The sequence below is a fragment of the Catharus ustulatus genome, chromosome 15 (genome assembly GCF_009819885.2).
Source record: "Catharus ustulatus isolate bCatUst1 chromosome 15, bCatUst1.pri.v2, whole genome shotgun sequence".
NCBI lineage: Eukaryota > Metazoa > Chordata > Aves > Passeriformes > Turdidae > Catharus > Catharus ustulatus.
Window position 1 is genome coordinate 297176 of NC_046235.1, and position 22988 is coordinate 320163.

General features: G+C 44.3%; 1 protein-coding gene across 11 annotated transcripts in view; it reads left to right on the forward strand.

The window, feature by feature from the left end:
- The window catches only part of RANBP17 (RAN binding protein 17), a 99386-nt gene that overhangs the window by 34830 nt on the left and 41568 nt on the right, over window positions 1-22988 (forward strand). For 8 of the 11 annotated variants that reach the window (XR_006163057.1, XR_006163056.1, XR_006163052.1 and 5 more), the window contains 2 exons: window positions 10950-15621; window positions 20906-21119. The gene's annotated coding sequence lies outside the window, so the exon portion shown is untranslated. The remainder of the gene's footprint in view (window positions 1-10949; window positions 15622-20905; window positions 21120-22988) is intronic. The other 3 variants (XR_006163055.1, XR_006163060.1, XR_006163053.1) reach the window with 2 other exon arrangements.

Genomic DNA, 22988 nt, shown 5'->3' on the forward strand with positions numbered 1-22988 from the left:
AGATATTAACATAATGATGTCAATATGTGTGCTGAATTATAGGAACTAAAAAATGGAGTTTTGCAGTATCTCATAGGTTAAGGGTGGGTCAGCAGCCCCTGGCTGCAGCTGCAGTGCTGTGGCAGACCCAGGTGTGGGTCCTGCAGGAGCCCAGGGCTGGGTGGAGGGCTCTGAGTGCTCTCCTGGGCACCTGCAGCTCCTGTTTGGCTGCTCAGCAGCAGCCCCCGTCCTTCCCTGTGTGTGCCCCCTCGCTGGGTCAGCCCTCACTGCCCTGCCCTGCACTTGTCCCTCTCAGCCTGCTGGCAGTCTGTGCCAGAGCCAGAGCCAGAGCCAGAGCAGAGCCAAAGCCAAAGCCAGAGCCAGAGCCAGAGCCAGAGCCAGAGCCAGACCAGAGCCAAAGCCAGAGCCAGAGCCAGAGCCAGAGCCAGAGCCAGAGCCAGAGCAGAGCCAAAGCCAAAACCAGAGCCAGAGCCAGAGCCAGACCAGAGCCAGAGCCAGAGCCAGACCAGAGCCAGAGCCAGAGCCAGAGCCAGAGCCAGACCAGAGCCAGACCAGAGCCAGACTAGAGCCAGAGCCAGAGCCAGAGCCAGAGCCACACCAGAGCCAGAGCCAGAGCCAGAGCCAGAGCCAGACCAGAGCCAGAGCCAGAGCCAGAGCCAGAGCCAGACCAGAGCCAGACCAGAGCCAGACTAGAGCCAGAGCCAGAGCCAGAGCCAGAGCCAGAGCCACACCAGAGCCAGAGCCAGAGCCAGAGCCAGAGCCACACCAGAGCCAGAGCCAGAGCCAGAGCCAGAGCCAGAGCCAGAGCAGAGCCAAAGCCAGAGCCAGAGCCAGAGCCAGAGCCAGACCAGAGCCAGAGCCAGAGCCAGAGCAGAGCCAAAGCCAAAACCAGAGCCAGAGCCAAAGCCAAAACCAGAGCCAGAGCCAGAGCCAGACCAGAGCCAGAGCCAGAGCCAGAGCAGAGCCAAAGCCAAAACCAGAGCCAGAGCCAGAGCTAGAGCCAGAGCCAGAGCCAGAGCCAGAGCCACACCAGACCAGAGCCAGAGCCAGAGCCAGAGCCAGACCAGAGCCAGAGCCAGAGCCAGACCAGAGCCAGAGCCAGAGCCAGAGCCAGAGCCAGACCAGAGCCAGACTAGAGCCAGAGCCAGAGCCAGAGCCAGAGCCAGAGCCACACCAAAGCCAGAGCCAGAGCCAGAGCCAGAGCCAGAGCCAGAGCCGAGCAGAGCCAGAGCCAGAGCCAGAGCCAGAGCAGAGCCAGAGCCAGAGCCAGAGCCAGAGCCAGAGCCAGGCTGTGCCTTCCTGTGCACAGCTCCAGCGTGTCACCCTTTGTTTCCAACTTCAGCCTCAAAGGCTGCAGCTGAAGCTCCCCATGTGTTACTGAGAATAATCACTGATCAAGGTTCTTGACCAATTTTGATTGATTGGTTTCATTAGTTTTTATTACTTTTGCAAGCTTTTCAATAAATACTCATGTAACCATAATTCTGCTCCCTGCTGGTGATCCAGAGCTGGATCTATTGCTATGTTATCTGTACAGCATGTTTGTGTTTGGATTTTTTGTGACTAATAGTATGCTCTGTCAAATTTTGGCTATGTTTTTAGTTTCCTAATTTCAGTAAAAGTTAAAGACTGACAACTTTCCCTTTAAATTACACCGCCCAAATATTTTGTGTTCTCATAGGTCAGACTAGATAATTCCTTTTTTCTGAGCTCTTGCTTGATTTCAGTGTCCTGTGTTTTAGCTTGAATTCTTGGGTGAAATTCAGAGTTGATGAATTTTCAGTATCTGAGTATCACTGTGTTTTCATATTTAAAAGTATCTGTAACTCCTCTTGGACCAAACTGTAGTTTTTAAGGGTCTATCTTATTAAATCCTCTTTTCTTTGAGGACTCCTGTTCCTCAAAGGACTCTCCTGGTACAGACACACCAGGCTTCATTCACTTGTTGTTCTCAACCATCTTAAAATTGCACCAATATTTCATCCCCACAAGTAGACAGACTAACCTGAATTAGGAAACCACAGGCTCTGTTTTGTTTGTTTTCCTGGCCAAGGTTTGTTAAATCTTGGTTGTGTCTGCTTTAGATAAGGAATGTCTTTGTCTTGGTGTTTTAACCACTGATGCAAAATACAAGAAAGCACAGCTTATCAAGGTAAACCTAGGATTAGAGGAGTGGGAAAGTGTCTGAAAACTATTTCCCATTTAATTTTGCATCAAGCAGTGCATGGCCAGTGAGAAATGTGCCCCCCAGCATCTCAATTCAGAGTGATGGATGGGTGGGAGGAATTCTGGTGCTGCCAAACCCCACTGACATGTCAGGGCAGTTATCTGAACAGGAACAGCAATGTCTTCAGTGGTTTGACGAGCAAGGAGTTAAGATCTGTTTCCATGCTCAGTTAAAGAACTGTCATTTCGGAACTACGGGGGAAAGTTGTGTGAGCAAAGCAAAACCAAAGCTTCAGGAGCTGTAAAATCATTGTGAGTGGAGGAAATAATGTTTCAACTATACGTCTGAATTTTAGGTGCAATGCGATATAGAGGCAATTAAAAGGAAAGTAATGCTTGGTTTAATGATTCATGAGACAATCAAATTGTAAGGGACAAATTCATGAAAGTAGTGCAGCACCTCAGCCCCAAAATAATGCAGATGGGAAGGCAAAGACTGCACATCAGCTCTCTGTGCCACCAGCAGTGAGGGCTGGGCTGGCCACGGAGAAAAACTATTTCGGAGCAGTTCAAGGAGTTAATAGACATGCGTAATTGAAAACATTTCTTAGAGAGATGCATGATGAAAAAAAACTGCAGGGTTTTTTGTTTTAAATCTGTTTTAACAAAGAAATGCTTTCCCAAAGCTCTGATACTTTGTTTAATTAAAAATACAAATTGTGATTTGCATGGTATGTGCTGGAGAATTATTGTTTTATATTACAGTGATATGTTGTAATTATTATTGAGAACCGTATTTAATTTTTAGATCCAGGTGTAAATCAGTGTTATCATGCTGTAATTGAAAAATGGTGCTCACCATTTTTTTCCTGAAGGTATATCTTGAAGGGCATTAATTAAAAATGCAATTTATTTAAAAAATACTTTCACCTGAACTGCTGGTGCAAATTTTCTGTTCAGTTATGTAAATCTGTAGGAAAGCCTTTAAAAGTTACCTTTTGTTTAATCTTACATGGAGCCCCTGGTTTGTGCTTGTCTGTTTAATAAAGGGTCAGATTTGATTTATGTGGCTAAGCAGAACATAAATGTAGACACTTCACACGATGTACCATGTAAATGTAAGCCTTTGTAGAACAAGTTTTTGTAGCTGGAGAATTGTTTTAAAAGGCATGTAATTTATTAGCTATCAGTAGCTGCTTTATTGCCTTGCTGCGCTGCAGTAATAAATAAAAGAAAGTGAGCTGATTTTACAAATGGCACACAAGGTGCACATTTTGTGAAAAAAGTCTTTTTTTAAAGAATTGGCATTAAATCCTTTTTTGTGATGACAAAGAGGCTAAGAGTGCAAACTGTATTTTCTGTTTATCGAAAACAGAGTCTCTTTTTCTCGAGGGCATTTTTTCCTATGATCATCAAGGGATTTCAAAAGCAATAAAGTGTGGAATCATTGTTCGACTTGAACAGTATTAAAACTTAGGTTTTAATTTCAGTGAAGTAATAAGATTTGAACCTGTCTCACATTACAGCACTGTAAGGCATTTAGCAATTGTATTTTAAAGGAGGTTTTTAAAATGCAGCTCACTTGAAAGCTAACTGTCTATCGAGTAATTAATAGTTTCTCCTTAGCACAGGCTGTTGTGAATCATACTAAGAAATCTTGGTTTTGTTAATAACAAATTAAGATAATTGTAAGGAAGTCAATTCCTAATTCGTTTAGAATTACAGTCTTTTTTGCCCCTTTCTTGGATGGATTTTCAAATGAAGACAAAAAATAAAAAAAGACTGAGGGCTGCAGCATGATTTTCACCCTAGAATTAAAAAAGAATTATCCATGTTTAGCTGCACATTTCAAGAAACTGTATTTCTTGGTTAACAGCATATGTCAGGTGGCCTTTCAGCAGTGGGGAAGTATTTAATGTGTAAGCATACTTCATAGCATTAATGCAATTTCTGTTTCAAAATTGCACATTGAGGATAATTCTGCAGAACTTCCCTCGTCTGTACAGACACAGGGAGCTCTGGGATGCTGGAGCTCACTGTGCTGGCTTTGCACAGAAATTCTCTGGGCTCAGACTGAAATCTCCCTGTAGGCTGGCAGGTGAGATGTGGGCTGGTGGGGGCACAGCCACAGCCATGCCCTGCACTGGGAGTGCCCAGGTGGGGCTGGGGAGGCAGGCTGGGCACAGGTGTGTGCCCAGGAGCTGGCACTTGAGCGATGGTGCAGTGACTGCACCCACCAGCCAGCACGTTTGTTCCTGAGCTTTAGTAGATGGCCTAGACTGTAAATATTAGAGGATCTGAGATAAATCAACATATTATCCTAAGGATACAAAACACAAGAGCTATTTGTGGCCAGAAGCCCGTGACAGATCGTGGGGCTGAGCAGATGATTGCCCGCCTCCCCTGCTCCAGTGCTGTGCCTCAGGCGCTGCTGGTATCGTTGTATATTGATGTCAGGGTTACTGCTGAGTGGCTAGCAATGACAGATGTCTATAATTAGAGGCAATGCTGCCACTATTTCAGAGGAGCCGGCCTATGTTGAACAATTATCTTATTTCTGGCTTGCCAAAGAGGCTTGTTCAAATTGCTGGTATTAGCTGTGGTGGCTATAACACCTCTCTTTATGCCCTGGGATAAATGTGCAGAAGCACTGTCGTGTACAGCCCTGGTGCAAAGCCTCTTCAGAAGATGTGAACCTGCTGAATTTCATGTGCCAAGGCTCAGTCTGGAGATGCAGAGCACCTGCAGTGCTGTTGGTCAGTACAGTGCAATAGTTTTGGATATAGAGATTTTAGAGCTATTCTGAATAGCTGTGATTTTTATGCCTTGTTTTAATGTGCCAAAGTGATGTCAGTTCTTGGGTGTTGGTGTTTATTGCCCATGAGTGTGCTGAGTGGGCCACTCATTCAGATACAATTCAGCATCTGAATAAAATTCAGCTGCCCACTTGTAATAGTTACAGGGGCAAGTCAGAGTGTGAATTACTGCTATTCAAGTACCTGCAACTCTGGATCTTTGGGAGTGTTCTGACTGGCACAAACACACTCTTGTAACTGCCCAGTAGTGCTTCATTTCAATCACCAAGGATTCTAAACCAACATTTTGGCAATTGTTAAGCAAATCCTTGACTGCATATGTGGCTTGGATTTCTGCAGTGCGGTGTATAGCTCTGATGGAAAGTGCAGCCCAGAAGTGACCTGCAAAAACTAAGAATCTTCAGAAGAACGTTCAAAAAGTAACAGCTGTTAATAGTATTCCTGTTTTCACTGTAATATCTGTTCTTTAAGCCCTGAAGGGGAGCACAAGAGACAGTGGAATTAAAACTCTAACAGTGCACAACAAAAATGGAAGTGTAAACAAAACTATTTAAGCTAAGCATCCTTTTAACTAATGGCTAACTGAAAACCCAGCAGATAAACCCATATCTTTTTTCCTCTTCTCTGTTTTTCACAGAGAATGCTTCTCAGGCTGCATCAGTAGTAAGAGCAGTTAGTTCATAGTAGGTCTCCTGAATAATTTCAGCAGAGTTGTACATCTTTCTTTCAAGATTTTCAGAAAACAGCGACTAAGAAAGGGAGAAATAAATAACTAAGTAAATAAAAGCTGAGAGATAGCAATTGAAATAGAGATCAATTTCCATGTAAGAGAAGGTTTCTTGCTGGCATTTGACAGAGCAGGAAGCAGGGAGTTAATCACCCTGGCACCCCAGATTCCTCTGAATCCTCCAACTAACAGGGAAGGATTGGGGACCAGGGCCTGGAAAACAGCCCTTGTGGGAACTGTTAATGCCTCTTACTGTCTGAGCTTGTCATGGCAGAGCGTTTCAGCAGACTGGGGGGGAATAACATCCATAGCAGTGAGCCACACATTTACCGTTTCCCCTATACCACAACAATAACCATCTCCTGATTTTTAATGGTGTGTTGTAGTAAAGGTATCCTCCCTTTCAGCTGAGGATAACTTTATGCAGTGTTTTAAGCTAGGTTTAGGGATAGCACAATAACTAATCTGCATCATTTGTGTGATTGGTGTTACAAACACAGGTAGCAGTGCATGGGACAGGACCCCATGACCAAAGCAGCTGAAAGCCCCCTGAGCCTTCAGAGCCCCTGATGGAGCTGAGTGAGCCTTCAGAGCCCCTGATGGAGCTGACTGAGCCTTCAGAGCTCCTGTCTGAGCTGACTGAGCCATTTCCTCATGGCCTCTTGGAGAGTTCCCTCGTTTGGAGTGTTTAATCTGACATATAGCTCATTCTCTTGGTTTAGGTGAAGGCTCAGTTTGATCAGGAGAGTCTGGCACCCTGATAGTCTGGTTAGGGGATTGAGTTCCCATTTCCTGAAGCTGTCTGTGGGGTGTGGAGCTGGATTTCTGCTGTGTTATAATGGAGCTGTTAAGTGCTGAAAAACAAATACCTGAGTGTGATTTAAAAAGCAGTGGAAATTACAAAATGTGTTGTGGCACTCAGTACGACATATCCACCTGCAGTTAGTGTGGAGGTTTGGTGGGTGCTTGGTCAGGAAGGTGGGATCCCCCTGCTCTGTTTGGGTTCCCAAACCCCCTGGGGACACACAGGCTCCCCTCCATGTGCTCGGCCCTGCCAGGCTCAGGGAAATGTGCTGCAGGTCTGCTGCTGCCCTCAGTGCTCATGACAAAATGCTTTAATGTTGCTGTGATAGTTCTCTGCAGCGAGGCCTGGAGAGCTTCAAGGAAGTTATAATATCCTCAGCATTTACACTGTGCCTACGGGTAATAACTTTACTGTAATCTTCTGAAGATTCATTATCCAAAATCTTAATTCATTATAATAGCCCTTATGAAAACTGTAGAAACTAACATTTTCTTGTGTTTTCTTATTTGCACAGTGTGAGAGATTCATTGCTCTGTTTTAATTTGTTTCATGGGGTGTGTTTGAGTACATTCCATACAGTGCTGTTATTGAATTTCTGTGACTGTCATTACAGAGCCATACAACCTTTAGGAACTCATATTCTGAGCTTCCCAGTTCTGTAATCTGCTTCACATTTAAGAATTGATATAATTAGCTTCTTCAGAGTTATAATGATAGTGCCAAAAAGAGAAGACCTCCAAAGGCAAAGCAAAGTTAAACGTATCTGAGGCCAAAGAGTAGGGAAGACGAAATAAAGTTTTGATGCGATTACTGAATTATTTCTATTTTCTTGGTCACTATTTACATGCAGGTATTTTGGTTTATAAAACATTGCATCCATGTTTTATTTTCTTGTCCTTTTGGGACAGTTCAGGGAGCTGGGAAGTGCATGTTTATGTAACTTGAACAAGTGATAGCCCAGATTTGCTGTGCCTGCCCCTGGATCCCTGACAGTGCCCAAGGCCAGGTTGGACATTGGGGCTGGAGCAGCCTGGGACAGGGAGGGCTTCAAAGTCCCTTCCAAACCTTATCTTTCTGTGATTTCATAACATTTCCTGGGTAATTAAAAAATTCCCCCCAAAAAATCTTGGCACCAGAGCTTGTGAATTCTTGTGGATCTGCTGTCTCCTGTCAGGGTCCCAATGCACCGAGGTGGTGATAGCAGTACAAACAGAAACAGGAAGGATATCTGGATGCTTTGCTTTCTCCCTGGTTCAGTGTGTTTGAAGCTGTTACTGAGCAGTACTGAAGGTGTTTTGCTGGTCTGCTCTTTCTCTTCATGCCATGGCCATGCTGTCACCTCTGACCACAGCAGTGCCCCTGGGGACTGAGGGCAGAGGTGCCCCCATCTCCAACTGGAATGAGAGCCTGGGTGTGTTCCTGGAGCTGTGGAACATCACAGCCTCCCCTGGACTCGTGAGTGCTCCCCTCAGGTGCCAGGTGTGTGGAGGTGAGCTGGGGGTGCTGCTCTGTCAACCATGAATGCTTTGGTCACACAGCACTGCATTGACATGGAATTCTCCTTTGGGGCTGTAAATCTTGGAGCTGTGAGGATCTGGGACTCATCGTGCAGTGTTGGCCAGGACTCTTGAAGCAAGGGCTCCCCACTGGAATGTCACACCCTGCTCCTGGGCTCCTTGCTGTGGGGGGCCCCGTGGCTCCAGCCCTGGGGCTCCCTGAAGGACCTAAGCAGAGGATGAGATCACCTCCACAGCTCTCTCCAGCCCTTTCAGCAGGGGTTCTCTCTGCTTTTGAATATGTAGCACAGCCTTTGTTGTTGAAGTGTGTTTTATTATTATATGTCCAAAATGCTTTATCATTAATTTTTCATAGCGCTTAGAAGTCCAGGGGCACTGCATTGCTGTGGTGGGAGGGGATTGCTTTTCTATTTTTATATGCTAAGAGCATGTGTGGGTTCTGAAAAGGATTTTGAAGAAGGTGTTTAAAATATCATATTTATTTTAGCTTACAATTTGCCACGCTGTAGATGGGGAAGTTTTTATTGCGAGTGCTATATTCACGCTGACTTGGAATGACCCTGTCACACGTGAAAACAAATCAGATTGTTGCTGTTAATGAGCTTTTCAATTTACTATTCAGTGGATCAGATAAGTGGATTTAAGAGGTAATGATCCTGCTTAGCACTCAGGCTTGTCTGTCAGATCCTGGTAGTGTGGGAAATCCTCAGGGACAAAAGCGTTGACACAGTTCTTGATGGGATAATGGGAGTCAAAGCTAATGGATGATAAAAGGAGTAGTAAGAGTTACAAGGATAATTGTGGATTAAAGCACTGCTCTTTGTCAACACTGACTGCTGTTTTAGTATTTTATTTGTTAAACTCTGATGTGGGGAGAGCCGGCTTTGACAGCAGAGCACAATGAGCCGGGCTGGCTCCCGCAGCAGGAGCGCTCCTGGGTGGCTGCGGTGCCTCTGCGCTCCTTGCTGCCGCTTCTCGAGCAGCAAAAATTCCCAAACATTGCTAAAATTGCAGCTGCTGTAGCATTTCAGCAGTGCGTTGTTTAGGGAGTGGATTTTTTTTCTAGTTGGAAGGTATTATTTTTATATTTCAATATATTATTTTTAATTATTATAATTACTATAAGCAATAACTTTACATTTACAGTGTGAACCTAGTGTTTTGCAACATTTAAAGATTGTATTATATAGTACTATGCTTTTTCATATTTTGATTGTCCTTTCACTATTGATTTTGTCACCAAAAACTACATTCATACAATTATAAAAGGATAAATTAGCTTACAAATTAAGTTACCCTTGATTTTAGTACAATTTCTAGTTAGAGCTGCAAGCTTACATACTCATGACTTCATTAGGATGGAATTTAAAGTCTTTGGGATGTGAAAATACAATTGTTATTGTTATTGTTTTTATTGTTGTTATTGACTGCCTCAGAGGTGGAGCATTGATGATTTGGTTTTCAAACCAAGTCCCAGGATTGCATCACTGGCAGAGGGGGCTGGGGCGGGCAGGTGTGGATGTGGCACGGGGCAGGTGTGACACAGGACAGGTGTGGCACAGGACAGGTGTGGGTGTGGCACAGGACAGATGTCACACAGGACAGGTGTGGGTGTGGCACAGGACAGGTGTGGCACGGGGCACGTGTGGGTGTGACATGGGGCAGGTGTGGGTGTGGCACAGGACAGGTGTGGATGCAGTGGCACAGGACAGTGTGGGCGCTGAGGCACAAGTGCTGAGTCTGGGGATGGGGACGGGGATAAGATGGGAATGAGGATGAGGATGACGATGAGGATGAGGATCGAAACAGGGATGGGGACAGGGACAGGGAAGGTGATGGGGACGAGGACAGGATGGGGACAGGACGGGGATAAGACAGGGATAGGACGGGGATGGGGACAGGACGGGGATGTCACGGAAGGGAGCTGGCAGTAGATGGCACCAGGCTGTCGCCGCTGGGAGCCCGGACGGGCTGCGCTGCGACTGTCCCCTCACCTCGCTGCCGCCTGCCCCGATCCCATCGGGGCTGGATGTCGGCCCCGCGGTGCCCGGGTCGCTGTCCCCAAGGGCTGCAGTGGCTGCAGTGACAGCCCCGAGTGCTGCCCGTGAGTTTTACCCAGCGCAGCCCCCGCTGCGGGGAGGGGCTGGCACAGCTCTGAACTATCGCCGCCTTTCTGTCTCTGAACCTCATTTAACCCTACAGACTGCTTTTATCTGAACTAAATGTCGGGACACTAAAACCACCACAAAACGTAATGAAGGCTACACAGTCAGGAAATGATGGAATTGCTGTGTCCCTGCGTGTGCAGCTGACGTTACCCACAGCTGGGTGTGGCAGGCAGGTGTGGGACACTCCCCGAAATGGGTGTCCTGGCCTGGAAACGAAGGGAAAGAAAGGGACACCTACACGGCTCCAAGCTGCTGGGCTGCCTCAGCCTTTGTTCTCCGTACAAGAAAACAAAACAATGTCTGAAGAGCACCACATTCACCAGATTTTATCACCAGCAGTGCAAGAACTTGTAAGCTCAAGGAGAACATTGAATCACAACCCACTGAGGACAGACCAAGAAAAAGATGTTTTACCCCTTTGCAATTTCCTGTAATAAACCAGGTTTTTGAATAGAGACTGTATTGTTCTGAGAACAACAAAGTGAGGTTAATGTGAAAATTTGCTCTCCTTTGTGGGAAGAAATGTTTGTAAGGGCAAGCAAGTGCATGATTCCCCACATGGCAGGAGCCCATGGCAGGACCAGCCCTCTCAGTCGAGTGCTTCAACTTGGAAGGTTGTGCCTTGGATGGACAGGCACTCAAGCCTCTGCTTTCCTCCTGCAAAATCAGACTGGTGAAGGTTTCAGAATAACTGAAAGTGCTGAAAGGTTTATATCTGTAGTATGTTACAGATGAAATGTTTATTTCCAGGTGTATGCCTGGATGTCTGGAATCTGGGGGATAACAGGTGACAATCATGTTCTGGAAGAATTAATGACAAAAATGTAAGTTTGTGCTTGGCTTCTGTTGTGTATGTTGTTTGTTTTGTCTTTAACATGCTGATAAGTTTGCTCTTTGCCAGAGAAACGTTTTCTGTGAATTTGAACTGTTTGAAATAAGGGATAACCATTTTCTGAAGGACCGTACATTATTTTCTGAAGGTCCTGCAAGCCTCTGAGTGAGCAGCTGCAGCTCAGCATTCCCCCACAGTGCCTGTGTCCCCTCTGAGATGGCTGATGGGGTGGAGTGGGGATGTGCCAGCCTCCTGCTCAGTGCCAGACAGGCACAGGCAGCCCCCATCCCCCTTCTGCACCCTCACCCCGAGCTGGAGCTGCCTGTAAAGCCTCATGGCAATTCAGAGTGGGGAACTGACCAAAGTAAAGAAATCTTCCTGTGTTTTGGGAAGTTTCCTTGGATTGATTTTTGTTCAAGGTCTGACAAAGTTTGCTATCTTAAAAATACAGATTGACAGAGGAGGATTCTCAGGCCCCATACTAAAGGAGATGAGGCACCATCATCAGCTGTCCTCACACCTCTGGCATTGGCAGAATGACACGGGGTGGGATTTTGGCAGAGAACTGCTGCATTTAAACTCTCTCATAAGAATATTCCTAGACACTCTGGAGAACATGCTGCTTCTCATGCCTCTGCTGCAGCAGCTTTCCTTGGCTGCCAGCAAAATTACCAGGATTTTGGTATTTATTACATACGGCCTTCATGTTATTCACTAGTTTCTCCTGACACAAAAAGAGTTTCATCTAAAATCCATTTTGCTGTTGAAGCAAAACAAAGTGATCCCTCTGAAAATATGTGAATACACACTAAAAAATCTGGGAGTCCCCAGGAGACATCAAGGTCTGTGTGTGCCTGGAGAAAGAGAAAGCAGAGTCTGCCCTCTTCACCTGCAGGGAGGGAGATGCTGTCATTTGCTTGCTGTGCTCTGAATGTGACTTGCAGCACCTCTGGACGCTCCAGTGGCCTTGGCAGCCGGGCAGAGCTCTCTGCTGGTGCCACCAGGCTGGGACTGTCCCGAGCAGGGCTTGTCTTTTGCTGCCATGGCACCAACCTTGAGGAACAGTGACAATTCAAACAAGGCCATATACAACTCAAATGTCTGTGCAACACCAGGCATAGATGCTTTGCTCCCTCAAACCAGGGTCTTGTATCTTCCCTTAGGATAACAGCAGTGCTCATCCCACCCTGGTGTGTGTCTGGAGCAGCCTTTGAAGTCGGGTAAATGGGGGGTGATGGATTGAAAAATGCTGCTGGGGTTCCTGTGCAGCTTCTGGAGGCGCCTGTGCCATGGTGTGGTGGCTGGGCTGTTCTTGGCTCTTTCAAACTGCAGTGAGCCTTGACAGGTGGGAAAAGGAGGCAGAGGACTCTTCTTTGGATACCACATGCATCAGTTTGCTTCTCTTGCTGCTCACTGAGAGGAATTCTCTGTTATGCTTGCCAGCTGAAGGAATTCCATCATTTAACAAGTTGTATGAGCAGTCCTGTTGGGTTTGATTGGATAGGGTTGTGTTTGTACAGCTACTGTAAATTAAGTAAAAAGAATTTAGTATTTTTATGTTAAAGAGTTTAGTGTTAACGGGTTTTAGTGTTTCGTGGAAGATTTTAAAAGGAAACAAGGTACATAAAAAAGCAAAAATCAGTGCTGCTCTTTAGATTACTCACTGTAGTTTTATTTTCTCTTTCCTCATGGGTTATTGTGTTTTCATAAAGCTGTGACTTGTTAATTGATTAGACTGAAGATCATATTTAACAGAATGGGTGGTTCAGCCTGGCATGGACACCTCACTGAGTGGCTGTAAGAATCCTGGATAAACACAGCTGTGTTTGTGGCAATTGAAACAAAGGGTCTTCCTCCCAGTGGTGCATGGCAGGGGGAAATTCTGGCTGTGAAATCATAGCTGTTGATCTATATAATCCAAACCCAGGGTGTGATGGGGCCATCCAGTCTGGCAGTGCTCTGCCACTGGAACATTTCAGCACGTTTGCAGCAGCAGCAGGACCCCTGACTGTAAGCCTGTTCCCCTGCCCCTCTGTGCATGGGGTGAGTGTTTGAACCACAGCATTTTACAAAGCCACTCATCTGCTCCTCTGTCTCACCCCATAGATCCAGCTTTTCCTTTGTGGGAGCCCCTGCCTTGGTGAGACTGAGACTGGAGCAGTTTTAGTCCCATCTGCTCCCTGAGCCTGTCCTGGGCCTTAGGCTGGAAGTGTCTTATCTTTATTTGGGCTGCAATCATCTTTCCTTTTCTTCCCTTACCCTTTGTGAGCCTCTTTTTAAAATTTTTTAATTATTATCAAAATCACGTGTAAATAATTTCTCATGCGGTGGATTTACAAAATATTTTCCCAAGTATTAAGCATTTGTGGTCATGATAAAAGAAGTGAAACATGAATAAGAGGTGCATGCCCAAACATTGCTGTTGGACACCACTGTGGTGAATGCACATTTGTGTCAATAGAGGGATTGTCCATGGTACAACTTTTCAGTGTGGATCTCTGAATATTCCTGGATCACTCACACTGAAATGGCTCCTTGAATCACAGCAAACAAAACCTCAGTACTTCTGCTCATGATAGAATGTGCAGTTTTTAGCTATTCACCTTTGTCCAGCTCTAATGAAAAGAATATATCCCCTTGCTGTCTGAGCCACCAGAGCTTCCAGGGTAAGTGATGATAATCTGTCAGAAATAATTAAAACCTGACTGTACAGAGCTTTCTTGCCAACAAATTGCTTTCTGTGTTTGTACTGAAACTTCAGCACCACATAAGGAACAGATTTTCAAAGTCTTTTCAGGGGTTTTGGAGGCCCATTTTTCTTGCACTGCGTTGGGTATTGGATAGCAATATCCTTAAGCAACTTTGAAAGTTTTGTTTAAAATGTAGGATTTTTTCCCCATCTTTGTGATTTCTGCAGTGCAACTGCATTTGTAATATCCTTAACTTGCAACCAAAACTGTTGGTAAATTTACATTCCCAGTTCATGTAATTCTTAGATAAGCTTGAAAGGGTTTCACTCTCTCCTTTAATTTTTATTTATTTATTTATTTTATTTATTTAAATTATTTAACAAGTAAACAAAACCCCAAAACAAGAACCTCACCCAAATTTGGTGTTTTATGGCGGTCATCGCCTCTTCTGGCTGCTAGCAGCTGATCTCTTGTAATTGCTTCCTTGGCAAATTCCCAGCTCCCCTGTGCTTGGGGAGCCCTTGTGTGTGCAGGAATTCCTGATTTCCTGGGATTCCTGAGCTCCTGGGATTCCTGAGCTCCTGGAAAACCTGATTTCCTGGAATTCCTGAGTTCCTGGAATTCCTGAGCTCCTGGAATTCCTGAGCTCCTGGAAATCCTGATTTCCTGGGATTCCCGAGCTCCTGGAATTCCTCACTGGGATGGTGAACCCTCCAGCACCTTCCAGAAAAGGGGTTCAGGGCCTCCTGGAAGGAGGATGACTGCTCTGAAACTTCATGGTTGTTTCCTTTGACTCTGTTACATTTAGTTGGACTTTTAAATCACTTTATCACCGAGTGACAAAGATGCAAGGACCCTGGGCATTGGATTCAAGTGCTGTCTTGCCATGATTTCTCTGAGATCTGTAAATTTTTCTGCTCTTTCATTCCTTGCTTCTCTTCTTTACGTACTGAAAAGCTATTTTTTGTATTAGGAGATTCCTGTCTAGATCTTTAGAAGTTTTCTCAGATACTTACAAAGTTTTGTGAATGTTTCTTAAAATACAATCTTTTATGTGTGTTTCATCTTGCCTGATACTGGCAAGGCAGAAACAGAAATGGGAATTGCTGTGATTGCCTCTGTTCACCCACCAGTACTTTCCAGCTTTTATATTATTGCTCCATCTTTCAGCATCCAAATACAGCCCTGGACCAAAGAACAGATGCAGACAAAGTACTGGGGATGCTGGATGAAGAGATTTCCTTACACAGTTTTAATTTTCTCTTCAAGCTGTCACCGTGGTTTCTTGTTTTTCTTTAAATGTCTCCTAACTGAAGGATAAAGATTTTGCTCTTTTGCAAAGTAGCCTTTTTATGATTTTGATATTGGTGTCAAATCTGGGTAGTTCAAATTCTTTTCTATTGCTTTGTATGGCGAAGGATTTAGTGCAACTATAAACATCTCCAGAACTCCCCACAGTAGGGATAAACTGTGAATTATGGACTTGTTAGGATGGGCTATTTCTTTAAGGCAATCTGAACCCATGGAGCTCTTCTCAGAGATTTTATAAAGTAAATCAATGTCTGTCTGCAAATTTAAATTGAGGAATTGCTTTGGTAATTGCATTGTTATGTGCCTTTTCCTGAACAAATAATACTAAACCTTGAGATGCTTCAAACTGTGTTCGTGAGTTTTTAACTTCCTGGAAAAAAATAGTTTATGTGTTGTATGCATCTCCTAGCCTGTGAATATGTGAAATCAATAATCAGTGCTGATTTTAAGACATTTAACATCTCTTCTCCAGGTTCACTTCAGTTTCCAGTTCCCCAAACTGAAATCCTTCTGCATCACAGTACACAGAGCTGGTGCTGATGGTAATTCCTGCATCACGGCCTGTCAGCAGTGGATGTGACAGCTGAAAGTGAGACTCGGAGAATGTGTGAGAATCTGAGAATGTGTGAGGATGTGTGAGAATCTGTGAGAATCTATGCACATTGCACAGCCAGGGAACTGAGCTGGGCACAGCTGGGCACAGCTGGACTGAGTCACTGACATGCTGGGGCACAGCTGAGCACAGCTGGCCTGACTCACTGATATTTTGGGGCACAGCTGAGCACAGCTGGATTGACTCACTGACACTGGGGCACAGCTGGACACAGCTGGACTGAGTCACTGGCACTGGGACACAGCTGGGCACAGCTGGACTGGCTCACTGACACTTTGGGGCACAGTTGGGCATAGCTGGACTGAGTCACTGATATTTTGGGGCACAGCTGGGCACAACTGGACTGGCTCACTGGCACTGGGGCACAGCTGGGCACAGCTGGACTGGCTCACTGACACTTTGGGGCACAGCTGGGCACAGCTGGGCTGGCTCACTGGCACACTGGGGCACTCCTGGCTGCCAGGGCAGGGGGGCAGCACCGCCTTGGCAGGGCTCAGGGCCAGTTTAGACAATGCTCAGTCCCAGGATGTGGCTTTGGGGCTGTTCTGGGCAGGGCTGGGTGCTGCACTCAGTGAACCTCGTGGTCCCTTCTGACTCAGATGATTCTGTCGTTCTGTGGATCTGATGCCATGGTCAAGAATAGGTGCCAGGTCTCCCAAGCCAGGAAATCACGGGCCCTTTTTGTTTGAGGTGGTTTTTTATGTTTGTTTTGTTTGAGTTCAGATATTTTTGTGAAATTCTTACCCAGACATGGATGCTAACTTGCTCTCTGTTGGAACCTTTTGTATCCCTTTCTAATTAATATTCACTTACCATAAGTTGCAGAAGAATGTTTGTTCTTGGAATGTTCAGTCAGTCAAGCAAGAAGATAGAAAAAAACAACCCCTGGTAGCAGCATTTGATATAACACAATATTTAAAGGCATATGACAGATAATAAACCACCAGGGCTCACAAAAGCAACTTTTCAGTAATTTTCTAGAGGGGGTTGTTACACAAACAGAGGGGAAGGCACCTGGAATATGACAATTGGTATAATTTTATTTCTCCATACAACAGTAATACTGTAAGAATAATTTTAATATATTTCCTTGGGTTGAAAGATGAGTGCAGGTTTTCACATTCCATAAGTGAATTTTGTTTAATGAAAACCATACAAGGTGTACTTCTATATGCTGACTCGAAATACCATTAAGCAGCTAACTTGATATTTTAAATATGCATGTGTTTATTTTCTCATGGCATCACAGAAATCAGACTGGAAAGGACTTGAAACATTGCTAAGGAATTCAACAAAACCAGAATGAGAGACATTTATTTCATTAACAAGATTTATGAAGGAACTAATGAGCTGTCTCCTCCTTGCCACTGGGTACTTATTGCTTCTGTAGGAGCCAGAGCACTTTCAGAATCCCCACGAAATGCAGCTCAGGGCTGGGAGTGCTTGCCTGGTTGTTCCTGAGTGTGCTGACAGAATCACCTCACACTGCTGCTAAAGCCAGCCAGCATCCAGCATTTCCGGTTGTCTTCTGCAGGCTGGAAAGGAGAGGATTCTCACAGCTCCCCAAAAGTAGGGCCAGGATACACCTGGCACAAATAATCCTTTCCAAGGATGAAAAGTCTGGATAGCTTTCACATTACTCACATTATATTTGCAATAAATGAGTTTCTGCTTGTGAAATAGATGTAACAATATCAGGACCTAGAAAGGATGGAAAAGCAGCTATTTCACACCCCAAGTTCTCTGGAAGATCAGCACTGGGATGGAGCTGTGGGGTTTGATCAGCACTGGGATGGAGCTGTGGGGTTTGATCAGCACTGGGATGGAGCTGTGGGGTTTTTCCTTGCAGAAACTTGCTGAATGTCACCAGAGTGGTTTCAGCCCCCGCTGAGTGCTCAGCATGTCCAGCAGCACTGCTCTCTGCTTTTAAACAAACCAGTTCTTCACCAGCAGTGTAAGTGGTGGAAGAGCAGCAGAAGGAGTGCTCGACTGAAAGCACAAACCCCAAACTGTCCCACTGGAACGACTCCAGGAGCAGCCCTGGGCTCTGCTGCTCCCAGGCTGGGGCTGTGCCCAGGCAGCCTCAGAGCTGCTCCACCTCACCCAGCTTGTGTTAGTTAAGTTTAAAATTGTGTTCCCTGGCAAACCATAAAAGATTTCAAAAGTATTAGACACCCACTTTTGTGCTGGAATTTAATATGCAACTTTTTATTGGAAAATAATCGTCCTTGTCTGGCGAAATCCACCATGCAATATTTCTGTTAGTCGGCATAATGCAATAAAGACAGGGAGGGCTATTTATCACTACAAATTTTGAGGATTTCAGGATTCTTTTTATTATTTTAATATATTTCTTTGGTATTAAATCAGAAAAATGATAAATTACACCTGTCGAGGCTGTTTTTCCTTTTTCCCAGGAAATGATGTACAACCTAATTTCACTGGTCATTTTGGCTTTTAAAGATATGTATTTTTTTCCTATTAAAAACTCTACCAATAGTTTTTTTTTTTTAAATAATAATACTGAAGTACATTTTATTTCAAACATATGAAGTAGTTTATAACTACTTCCTGGCTTTGCAAACTTTGGCCTTTTCACATTATATTAGGGGGTTTTAAAATGCTTTAGGTATATATTGCTTTGAAAGAAATACTATATTGTTAAGATGCTAGATCCAGTGGATCAATTTTCAGTATTTGAAATAGATTAAATTGTGGCTCACCTGAAAGGTTAAAATAATAATTTATTTCATTTCAGTGCTTTCCTCTACACCAATCAGCTTTTACACAGTCTCAGAAATTGGTATTTTTCTGTTTTTTAGTCTATAATATAATCTTTTTCTAAAGGATAGTGTAGAATTAAAAGAAAACTGTAATTTCAGCAACTGCACTACTTAACAGGAAAAAAGAAGAAGAAAAACCATAAGAAGGTATCAACAAAGGCAACAAACGATTGGTGTTGGTATCAGGATTTCCATTATTTTCACAATTATTCCAGGTTTGCATACTTTGAAATATATTAGTCCAATTTGATTTCAAAGCTCAGTTATTTGAATTATAAATCATTATGTCCCTCCTAGCTGATCAGTTGTGAAATATCTTTGAATTCATTTGCATAATGGAATATGTTAGTCATTCCTTTATGTTTGTGGAGCTGAGTGCTCCCTCACACATGTTGGCTCTTTCTGATAATTAACTTTCCCACTCTGTGGTTTTGGAGCAAAATAGCTGCAGTTTTATTGTTATTTTGTATGGTAACTTGGGTGAAATTATTTTAGTCTCTCAAACATTCTCAGTCCCTGTCTTTGTTGGCCTCATGTTACGAAAGGCTCTGCCCTGTAACTGGAGGAAGAAACTGTGGAGCTTTGCAGAATTAAACCAGGAAATCCCATGTTGGATGGTGCAGATTGACAGGGAAATAACTCCTAAAACTAAATTAGGAGATTCTCCAATAGCAGGCAGCTGTAAATCCTCTTCTTGCAGTGTTCTCAGTTTGAAAAAAAATGAAAAGGAAAATTTTTTATTCTCCTAGAAGTCACTCTGTGGTCAGTGCCGGGCAGGGATGGTAGAGCAGCAAAGCCCAGAGGCAGCAGGGAGGGTGCTGGGTCTGTGAGCTCGGGTCAGTGCCAAACACCTCCCTGCAGTCCAAGTGATCAGCCTCCAGGGCTCTGTCTCAGCTTTGGTGGAGTGTTGGGCATGGCTCAGAGTGGATGAGATGCATTTTTGTCTTTTGTAACTGAAACAAGTGAGATAGAAGTCATTTGGTTCACGCGTCTCTTTTTGTGACTAGAATACATGACATGAAAAGTAATTGCTTTAATTAATAACAGATTATGGTTTAAATGTTCTAAGGAATGTCTCTGTTGCATGTATTTCTAGCTGAAATTCAGCCTGGGCTTACCCAAAGCCCAGCAGAGCCTTTGCTCTGAGCCCAGCACAGAGCCCCTCTCCCTCTGGGGTCTGCTGCAGGTGAGGCTGCAGCTCACGGACCTGGGCACACCTTCAGCAGGTTGAGGAACTCCTTGGGCACACGCTGTGCTTTGGAGGCTCTGTAACTTCAGCAGTAAGTTACTGAATGTGTTTCCTCTGCTTTTAAATCAATCTGGAAGGTCTGTGTTGGAGCAGAGCAGTGCAGGTTCCCACGCTGGGTATTTGGGACTGAGGGAACGGCAGGGCTTGGATTGCCACTGCAACTGTGAATATTGACAGTGCTACAGAGCAGTTTTAACTGCAGGATCACAATCATTTCTCTCAGAGGATATTTGTGTCATCCTGGCTTCAAGAAAAGCTGCCTACAACGATTCTTTTTCCCAAGGTGTTGTCTGAGCTTTGTCAGTCCCTGGTGACTGCTCTTCCTGGCACTTTCTCTTGTTGGCATTTTTCTGCCATTCTTACTGTTGCACTGGGGTGAGTGATGTGGTCTTGCAATGTCCCTAAAGGTAAGGGCTGGAACTGGGCCTGTGTTACAGATGCAAACTGAGCTGTAAAGCTCACACTGACTCTGCACAGCCACTTCAGCACACAAGACTCCTCCTAACTCCTCTTGTCACTTGGTTTCCCCGAGTTTGCCCATGGAGACAGGAGGGAGAGAAGCCCTATAGCCAAGAGCCCTTTGAAGAACATAAATTAAATTCCTCCTCTGAATTAGTTTCAAGGGGAATGAGCATGGGAGAAGCCAGGTCCCCTCATTACCACCTAAGGATGAGGAGGAGAGGGCTGGTCCTTGTGCAGATTGCCTTTCCTCCAGAGCTGTCCACAGCTCCTTGTTCACAAAATCAATCCAGACTTCCAGGATCCCTGTCAGCTGTCGCTCCCTTTCTCTCCTCACAGCACCTTGTGTCCCCTAAACTCACATCTTCTGGAACAAGTGAAGCAGTGTCACCCAAATAATCCCAACTCAGCCCAGGTTCACTTCCAGGGCAGCTTCATTCTTCATCTCAAATAGGTAGAGGCAGAAAAAACAGTAGATGAACATAAAAGATTGCAGCTTAAATATAATAAACTACACATGTGAAAGCACCTATTTTATTATTGTAGTTTTAAATTTACTGTTTTCTAACTGTTAAATCTTGGTTTTCTTATGTGAATATTCTTGTAGGGCAGCGCACAAATGCTGCAGGTGAACAGAGGAAATACCAAAAGGAGAAAGGTGTGAAATGTGGACATGAGCCAGTCCTAGACACAAGTCATTTGGAATCAATGATCTGTGTCTCTCTAGCTCAGTAGAAATGTGTCCTGGCTCAGGTTTTTGTTCCTGCAGGGCCCATGAAACTCCCATGATGTGAGATTTCTCCGTGAGAGCCCCGAGCCCGACCCTGCTGAACACGTGCAAGGACAAGGCTTGGCTGGTTTGTTCTGGTTCCTTTTCCTGGAGGAGATGAGGATGAGTTTGGGAATTTCCTGCTCCCACTCCCAGTTTGATTCAAAGTGTGACTCAGACACTCAGCAGTGGTTCTGAACAAAGACAAACAAAGGTTTGTTTCCATTCTGGGGAAGGAGGGATGCGTGGGAAGGGCTGGTGCTGGGGCAGGAGCTCAGCAGCAAGCTTGGAGCTGTGCTCTCAGAGTCCCTGGGCACTGTGTGATGTACCTGGGATTACACACATTCCTGAAACAGCTGCTGGATTGGGAATGCACACAGCAGAGGGGGCACTGTGTGATGTACCTGGGTTACATTCCTAAAACACCTGCTGAATTGGGAATGCACACAGCAGAGGTACAAAGAATGCTATCCTGGAGAAACTTTTACAAAGCTTTTCAAAAGCATTGGGATTTCTCCAGTGTTTTGCAGATCCAGGGACCCCATTTAAGGCTTATTTGTAATCAGAGACAGCTTTTTCTTCAGTGAGAGCTCATCTGTTCCATATTCTCCTTTTCCATGCAAGTATCCTGTTTGTGTACATTAACATATTTATTTGGGATATGAGGAGACATGTAACACGCTTGATAAAACACTGCTGCTTCAAAGTATTTTTTTCCAAACAAGAATTTATTATATAAATCAAGACTTTATTAAATGGCTAGGCATATATGTATAAATTGGAACGGGTCTTGAAGTATTGCACCCTTAAACTGAACAAAGTGATTAAGATAACTGATAGCTAAATAAGGTTTTTATGTGCCTGTGGGAGCCATATTAGGATTGATTTGACAAGGCAGTTCAGCTGTGGCAACAGTCATAATATCTAACACAACATTATGTTTTATTAGTAAAATCCTTAAGTGTAGCAAGCTGTTTGTGTCAAAACAACAGTATATTTTAGGGAAGAAAAAGACTCAGTGGATAGAAGGTGCATCATCAGGAATGATAATATATGAGAGCACTCTGGCATTAAAGAGATCTCCTCCTGCTATCACTGAAGCCGTCGTTAGCTGCAGACTGGAGTGCTCACTTCAGCAGAGCAGGGTCAATTGGAGAAATCCTAACAGCAATTTTTAATTTGCTATTTTAAAATATGGTGGCAACTTAAATGCTGCTTCATCATATTTATCTGCTTTTTCACAAGGAAATAAACAGATGTGCTGAAGTATTTGGTAAATAATTGGCTGCAGAATGTGGTTGACATAACCCAAAGATGTGCAGTTCACAGTCATTGCCTGAATTAAGACAATATTTTTTTTAAATTGTACTAAGGGTTATTTCGACAATTATTTAATTCTGGTTTCCTCCTTTGTTGTTGCTTTATGTATTTAATTGTAATCACTTTTAAGGTATAAAATAGGCTCAGTTCACCTGTCTTGGATTCACCTCTCCTGTATCCAAGTTATAAATCCTAAAAATTAAAACAAGGAGGTCGTGTGGTGGCATAGCCATTTCTGTAGGAAACTGGATTCCTCTTGTGGGAGGATTCCATTTATTAAAATAATTTTGCCACAGTCCTGTCTGGATTGCTTAGAACTGTCTTAGCAGAGAAATTTTAATGGAGTCCCAGTGATATATTCCTAAACTAGCAAGTTCTTAACGACCCTGGAAAGTGACTGCTTGATTACACTTTAACGGTATTTGCAAATAAAATCACAAGTAATTAAGGGGAAATCTCCAGGCTTTTGAGCAAGTTTGATGCATGATAACTGCCTGATTCAGCTTCATCTAGAGTAATGCTGTGTAGACAAGAGCTACTGAGATCAATAGCAACATAATGATAGTGGCAGAATTAAGTGAGTAACCTGAGAACTGTGTCTTCAGAATGCATGCAGCTGCCACCAGGCAGGGCACGCAGTGCACTCCTGCTTCCGTCCTAAATGTTCATCAAAAGACGCCCTGCAGGAAAATGGAGTTAGATGCTCTTTATTGCTGATCGTGTCTCTTGCCACATTTATCAGGGAAATTGGATTAGCAGTTGG